Raw genomic sequence first — 6,000 nt, forward strand, 5'->3', positions numbered from 1 at the left:
AAAGTTAAATTAGTACTCCACATTTAAATAGAGACTTGGAACCAGGTCAATGATTTATATGAAACTAAACATTTTATCACTGACAAATAAACCATTACATTTAGTAAAGTTTTCCTTCTTAATACCTTACATGTTGTAAAGTATTGCAAAACATTGATCAAATGACTATTGACTTCAGACTACAAACATCCAGACACCAACTGTTTCATTTGTTGTATTTTTGTCTTGATGAAATCCCTTCTAATCACATATCCTTTGAAGCAATTAGCTTTCTTATACTACACACACGCACACACACACACACACCTCACATACAGAGAACTAAATGATTACTAAGCAATTTTTCCAACTTAGGCTGTCAATGAAAGACCACAAGTTAAAGCTGAGGAGTTCACAGCAAAATGGTTGCTGAGTAAGAAGCTCAAGTGATTGTCTCCTAGAGACATGATTTGAATAGCTATTCACCCACAAACCCACACAACAAGAGCTAAGGAAGCCAGTATTGCACTGACAGAACAGCACAGAGACTCCTCAATCCAGCACAGAGAGAAGACAAACACCGTCCTGGCCACTGGCACAAGCAGATACAGGCCTTACCTCATCTCCTTTTGTCTGCGAATGCCATATTAAATGGAAAAAGGGCAAAGAGGTGTTTCACCTCCTGCCAGCAATACAGACCAGCAGCCCTGAAGTGGGAAAATTCCACAGTTCTCACTGGTTTTAAGTCCAGCCCACAAACACATGCCTGCATTCTCGAAGGGCAAACTGAGCTCTAAGGTCCCAACAGGGCACCAGCAATCATAAAGCCCAGGACCATACGTGGCTTGCCACTGTGACAGGAGGGGAGCAGAGCAGCTTGGAAACACAGCTCCTAGGAATCGCAAATAATTAGAATTGGGGATCATACTCTTCCCCATGGCCTCCCCTCCTTCCCCAGTCACTTGAAAAACTGCAGATTGTGGCTTTGTTCCTGTGCACCCATCCAGCCTGACTGTAGATGCTCAGAGCTCACTACACATTGGGGATGAATCTCACAGAAGACTGGAAGAGCACAATACAGTGTGAGTTAGTGCTTACATCTGGGTGGGTGAAGGGACTCAGAACACACCAGTCAGCTCCAACATCCCCTGCCTCCACTGATAGTAGCTGGAGTTACTCCATGACTCCTGTATCAGCTACCCCTCTGAACACTTGCTCCACCCATGAACTCTGGCTGGATCTCCCTGCCCCTACCTGGGCATATCTGATAGGAACTCCCAAGTATGTCCTTTGTTGTGAGCCTAAACTACACACAGAGAGTAACTCAAAGCAGCTTATTTCCTGTTATAAAGCCAAAGTCACTCTCCAGTATATAGCCATTCCCTTGGACAGGATCTGTGGGTCCCACAACTTGCAGTCTGCATTAAAGTGACCCTTGGAGCTCTGGAAACACATAAAAGTGAATGTCTGAGCCTCAATTCTGTCTCTCAAAAACATTTTTTGAAAGTGGCCTTTTATCTGCAGATATTGTTATAAATAATCTGTTGAGGGATGGAGTTGTGGCATAGTAGGTTAAGCTGCAGCCTACTATGCCAGATCCTATATGGAAATGCTGGTTGAATCCCAGAAGCTCTACTTTCAATCCAGCTCCCTGCTAATACATCTGGCAAAGTAGTGTAGAATGGCCTGAGTGCTTGGGCCCCTGAACCCACATGGGAGGCAATGAAGAATTCCTGGCTCCTGACTTTGGCCTGGCCCAGCCCCAAAAGTCATGGTCATTTAGAGAGTGAACCAACAGATGGAAGATATCCCTGTGTGTATGTGTGTGATGTGTGCATGTGTGTGTGTCTGTCTGTGTCAGTCTCTCCCTGTCTCCCTCTCTTTCCAGTAAATAAAATAAATCTTGAAAAAAGAAGACCTTGCTTATATTCCTAAGAGAAGATGTGCTCAAATTCTTTTTCCTCTATCTCCCTCATAGTTGACTCCTCAGCCCTCTTCCTGAGCCAAACCCCTCAGTATCCCAATTCCTGTGATTTAACATCCTCCAAGAAGATATAATAGCCTAAGATCTTAGCCAGCATTGCTTGAAGGGATTGCCTGTACTGTTGGTCTTCCTTGGGTATTGCTTTGCCTCCTGGGTCTATGCAGTGAATCTCCTGTTGCTGGGAACACTGGGGAAACAATGGCTGAAAAAGCTTTTCCTACTGTCTTCCAGGCTGACAACTCTTCCCAGCCATTGCCAACTACACACAAACATGTAGAATTAGACATTCAAACATATTCCTCTCACTTAGCTGCATCTTTCCATAATGCAAAGTGCTATGTTATATGAAATACTCAAAGAACGTAGAAATGTGTTTTGTCAGATCTGAACAATGACATGTCATTATAGTATTCACTACTAAAACAGCATTTAGGTTACTTCAAGCCATTTGATATGATTTTTATTAATCATTTAATTATTAACCCATGACACAGCATAATATAACAGATTAGGAAATTGAGAGAATTTTACTGATAAACTAGAGTTCAATGTCCAAAGATTTCTTGCATAATTTGTGTAGCTCTGTATTTCATAACTACTGAAAACATAAAGTGATAACAATGAATAGTTACTAAAATATTTAAAAATAGTAGGACTTATTTGTTGCTTGGTTGTCTATCTGCATTATGTCTCTGCTGCATTCTGCATTTTCCTCTATACTAATAAAACATTAGCAATTATAGCCTATCAATTTTGAATATATGTATATATTTATATTATACTAATCTTTAATACATTATCATATTTGCTTGTATCATGAATTAAAAATCTCATAGGTAGCAGGAATAGATAATCCTGTTACTCTCCCTTTATTTGTTTGCTTAGATTCTAGAACCTAGGAGCACAGTAGAAGAGTAAAGATGTTATGCTGGCTGTAAATTCTCTCCCATTTGTGAAATTTCTGACTAAATTTTCATTCTTTGGATTTAAATCTACTTTTAAGACTTCGTCTTCTGCATCAAGATCATTATATTTCAGAAAATCATAGCTAATTGTTTCTAGTGCCTCTTCTACAACCAAACCTTTTCAAGGTAAATGCAGTGTTTTAGTTGTTAATACCAATGAAAAGGAAAGGAGACTTATCCACTACTACTGGTGGTAATGTAAACCACTGCTGGTGGTTCAGCCGCAATGGAAGACAGTATGAAGATACCTTAGTTATTTTCCACTATTGCATTACTAGTCCATTGTTAGTGGTGAAGTATCTAAATTCATTATTATTATTAGTCCATTGTTAGTGGTGAAGTATCTTAATTCACCACTAAATAAATTTTACCCTGTTGTGGTAACACTCATGCATCTATTTCCTTTCCCCGAGAAAATGTTCCTATAAATGAACTTTCAAGTCGTCTGAAATAATGATAATCTGTTAATTATTAATTCATTATTTTTTTGACAGGCAGAGTGGACAGTGAGAGAGAGAGAGACAGAGAGAAAGGTCTTCCTTTGCCATTGGTTCACCCTCCAATGGCCGCCGCGGCTGGCATGCTGTGGCTGGCTCGCTGCGCTGGTCTGAAGCCAGGAGCCAGGTGCTTCTCCTGGTCTCCCATGTGGGTGCAGGGCCCAAGAATTTGGGCCATCCTCCACTGCACTCCTGGGCCACAGCAGAGAGCTGGCCTGGAAGAGGGGCAACCGGGACAGAATCTGGCGCCCCGACCAGGATTAGAACCCAGCGTGCCAGTGCCACAGGTGGAGGATTAGCCTATTGAACTGCAATGCCGGCCAGTAACACATTATTATTAATTCTCAATTATTAACTCAGTTCGATTCAATAATAAAACTGAAGTATGTGGTAGGTAGAGTAAATTTAACCACAGGAGATGCTTTCTCAGGTGTGCAGGGCTATTTAGGCATGTTTACCACATACTATCAAGAAGTTCTACAAAATTTTGCTCATATGTATGAAGACATATATGCCTACTAATTTTGGACACATGAAAAGCTGCCAACAATTTTGAGTGTGTGTGAAAGGCATGCAGGGTTTGCATTAATGCCTTCAAATATTCCGAATGTTTCAATGTGATTATGATAAAATAGAACTTGGAGTAAAACTAACATTGAAAGCCGTAATAATTTTATATTTTATTTAAAAATCAGAGTGCTATATGATTAATTACCAATATCATGTTTTTTATAGTTTTTTATGATTCATTCATTTTTCTTGAAAGACAGAGCTACAGAGAAGAAAGGAGAGGAAAAGATGGAGAGAGAAACCTTCTATACTCTGGTTCACTCTCCAGAAAACTGCAATGGCCAGCGGTGGGTCAGGCTGAAGCCAGGAGCTTCATTCGGATCCTCGATATGGGTGACAGGGGTTAAATATTTGTTCCTTTTCTGCTGCTTTTCCCAGGCCATTAGCAGGCAGCTGGATCAGAAGTGGAGCAACAGGGACTCTAACCACACTCACATGTGATGCCGGCATCTCACGAGGTAGCTTAACATGCTATGCCATAATATTGGCTGTATGTTCACAACCCAAAGATCTGTACTGGGTTGTGACAACTGCAAATTGTTGGATAAAACACAAAACCACGCACCGACACATGTTGATTTGATGAGAGACAGCAGGGAGGAGACGCAGACTAAAGTGGGCTAATGGACAAGACCTGCTTAAGTTTTCCTAAAATTTCATGAGTGTTGATGTTGCTCACCATACTATCATCATAATTCGATAACTTGCTCCCTCCTCCCCAGATTATTATCATAGTCTCCAGCTAAGTTTTTGTGTATCTAGCTCTCTGTTCAAGACACCTAAAATCAGAGTTGCAAAGAGGAAAAGACTCAGGTATGAACACCACACAAACCTTTACCACCTATCTCTTCCCGTCTCACATGTCTTTATGAACTGCCCATTAGAGATTTTCATGGACTTCTTCCCTGTAAATGGTGCTTCTGCATTACCTTAGCAGTCAATATTCAGGTATCCTGCAATGGATCTTTCTTTAACAAGGAAGAATTCCATTTTCACCCTGAGGTTTATTTCTGACTGCTGCGTTACACACATTTCAGCACAAAAATGTCCTCACCTTTTCACTGAGACTTTTATAAGCATAGATACAATGCAGGCCCTCCCTGCCCTTTCACATAGAGGCTCCCACTGTAAAATCTTAAATTTCCAAAGTAAATTGAAGAGGGGCACAAATGGACACCTGCCAGGAGAGAAGAAGAAAGGAATGGAAAGCAGGAGAAGATGTTAAGAGTCCTCACCTGGTTGCACACAGGCTTGTACTTGAGCCCTGGCTTGCTCAGAATGATCTCCAACTGCCTGAGGTTGACGTTGGATACCCCAATGGGCTTGGGCAATCCTGCATCCTTGAACTTTTCCATGGCCTAGGGGAAATATTGTGAATAAATATTCTATCATTGGCTAGAATAATATAAAAGCATGATAACACAGTGAAAAGGAACATTGTTAAGAGATTATAATAGGCCAGCGCCGCGGCTCAACAGGCTAATTCTCCACCTTGCGAAGCCGGCACACCGGGTTCTAGTGCCAGTCGGGGTGCCGAATTCTGTGCCGGTTGCCCCTCTTCCAGGCCAGCTCTCTGCTGTGGCCCGGGAGTGCAGTGGAGGATGGCTCAAGTGCTTGGGCCCTGCACCCACATGGGAGACCAGGAGAAGTACCTGGCTCCTGCATCCGGATCAGCGCGGTGCACCAGCCACAGCACACCAGCCGCGGCGGCCATTGGAGGGTGAACCAATGGCAAAGGAAGACCTTTCTCTCTGTCTCTCTCTCACTGTCCACTCTGCCTGTCAAAAAAAAAGAGATTATAATAAAGCTAATGGGCACTGACTGACCAAAAAAGAGAAAACAAATGACGAGCATAAGGAAGGACAGTGATACAAAGAAAAGGAATTCCTGTGCCCTCCGTAAATAACCAGAGAAATTGTTGTAGATGAACAGAATAATGTGCCTGCCCCCTCGCCCTATTTCTTTCTGTTTCTCTCTGTTACATGCAGTGTGTCTTGCTAACTCA

The sequence above is a fragment of the Oryctolagus cuniculus genome, chromosome 13 (genome assembly GCF_964237555.1).
Source record: "Oryctolagus cuniculus chromosome 13, mOryCun1.1, whole genome shotgun sequence".
NCBI lineage: Eukaryota > Metazoa > Chordata > Mammalia > Lagomorpha > Leporidae > Oryctolagus > Oryctolagus cuniculus.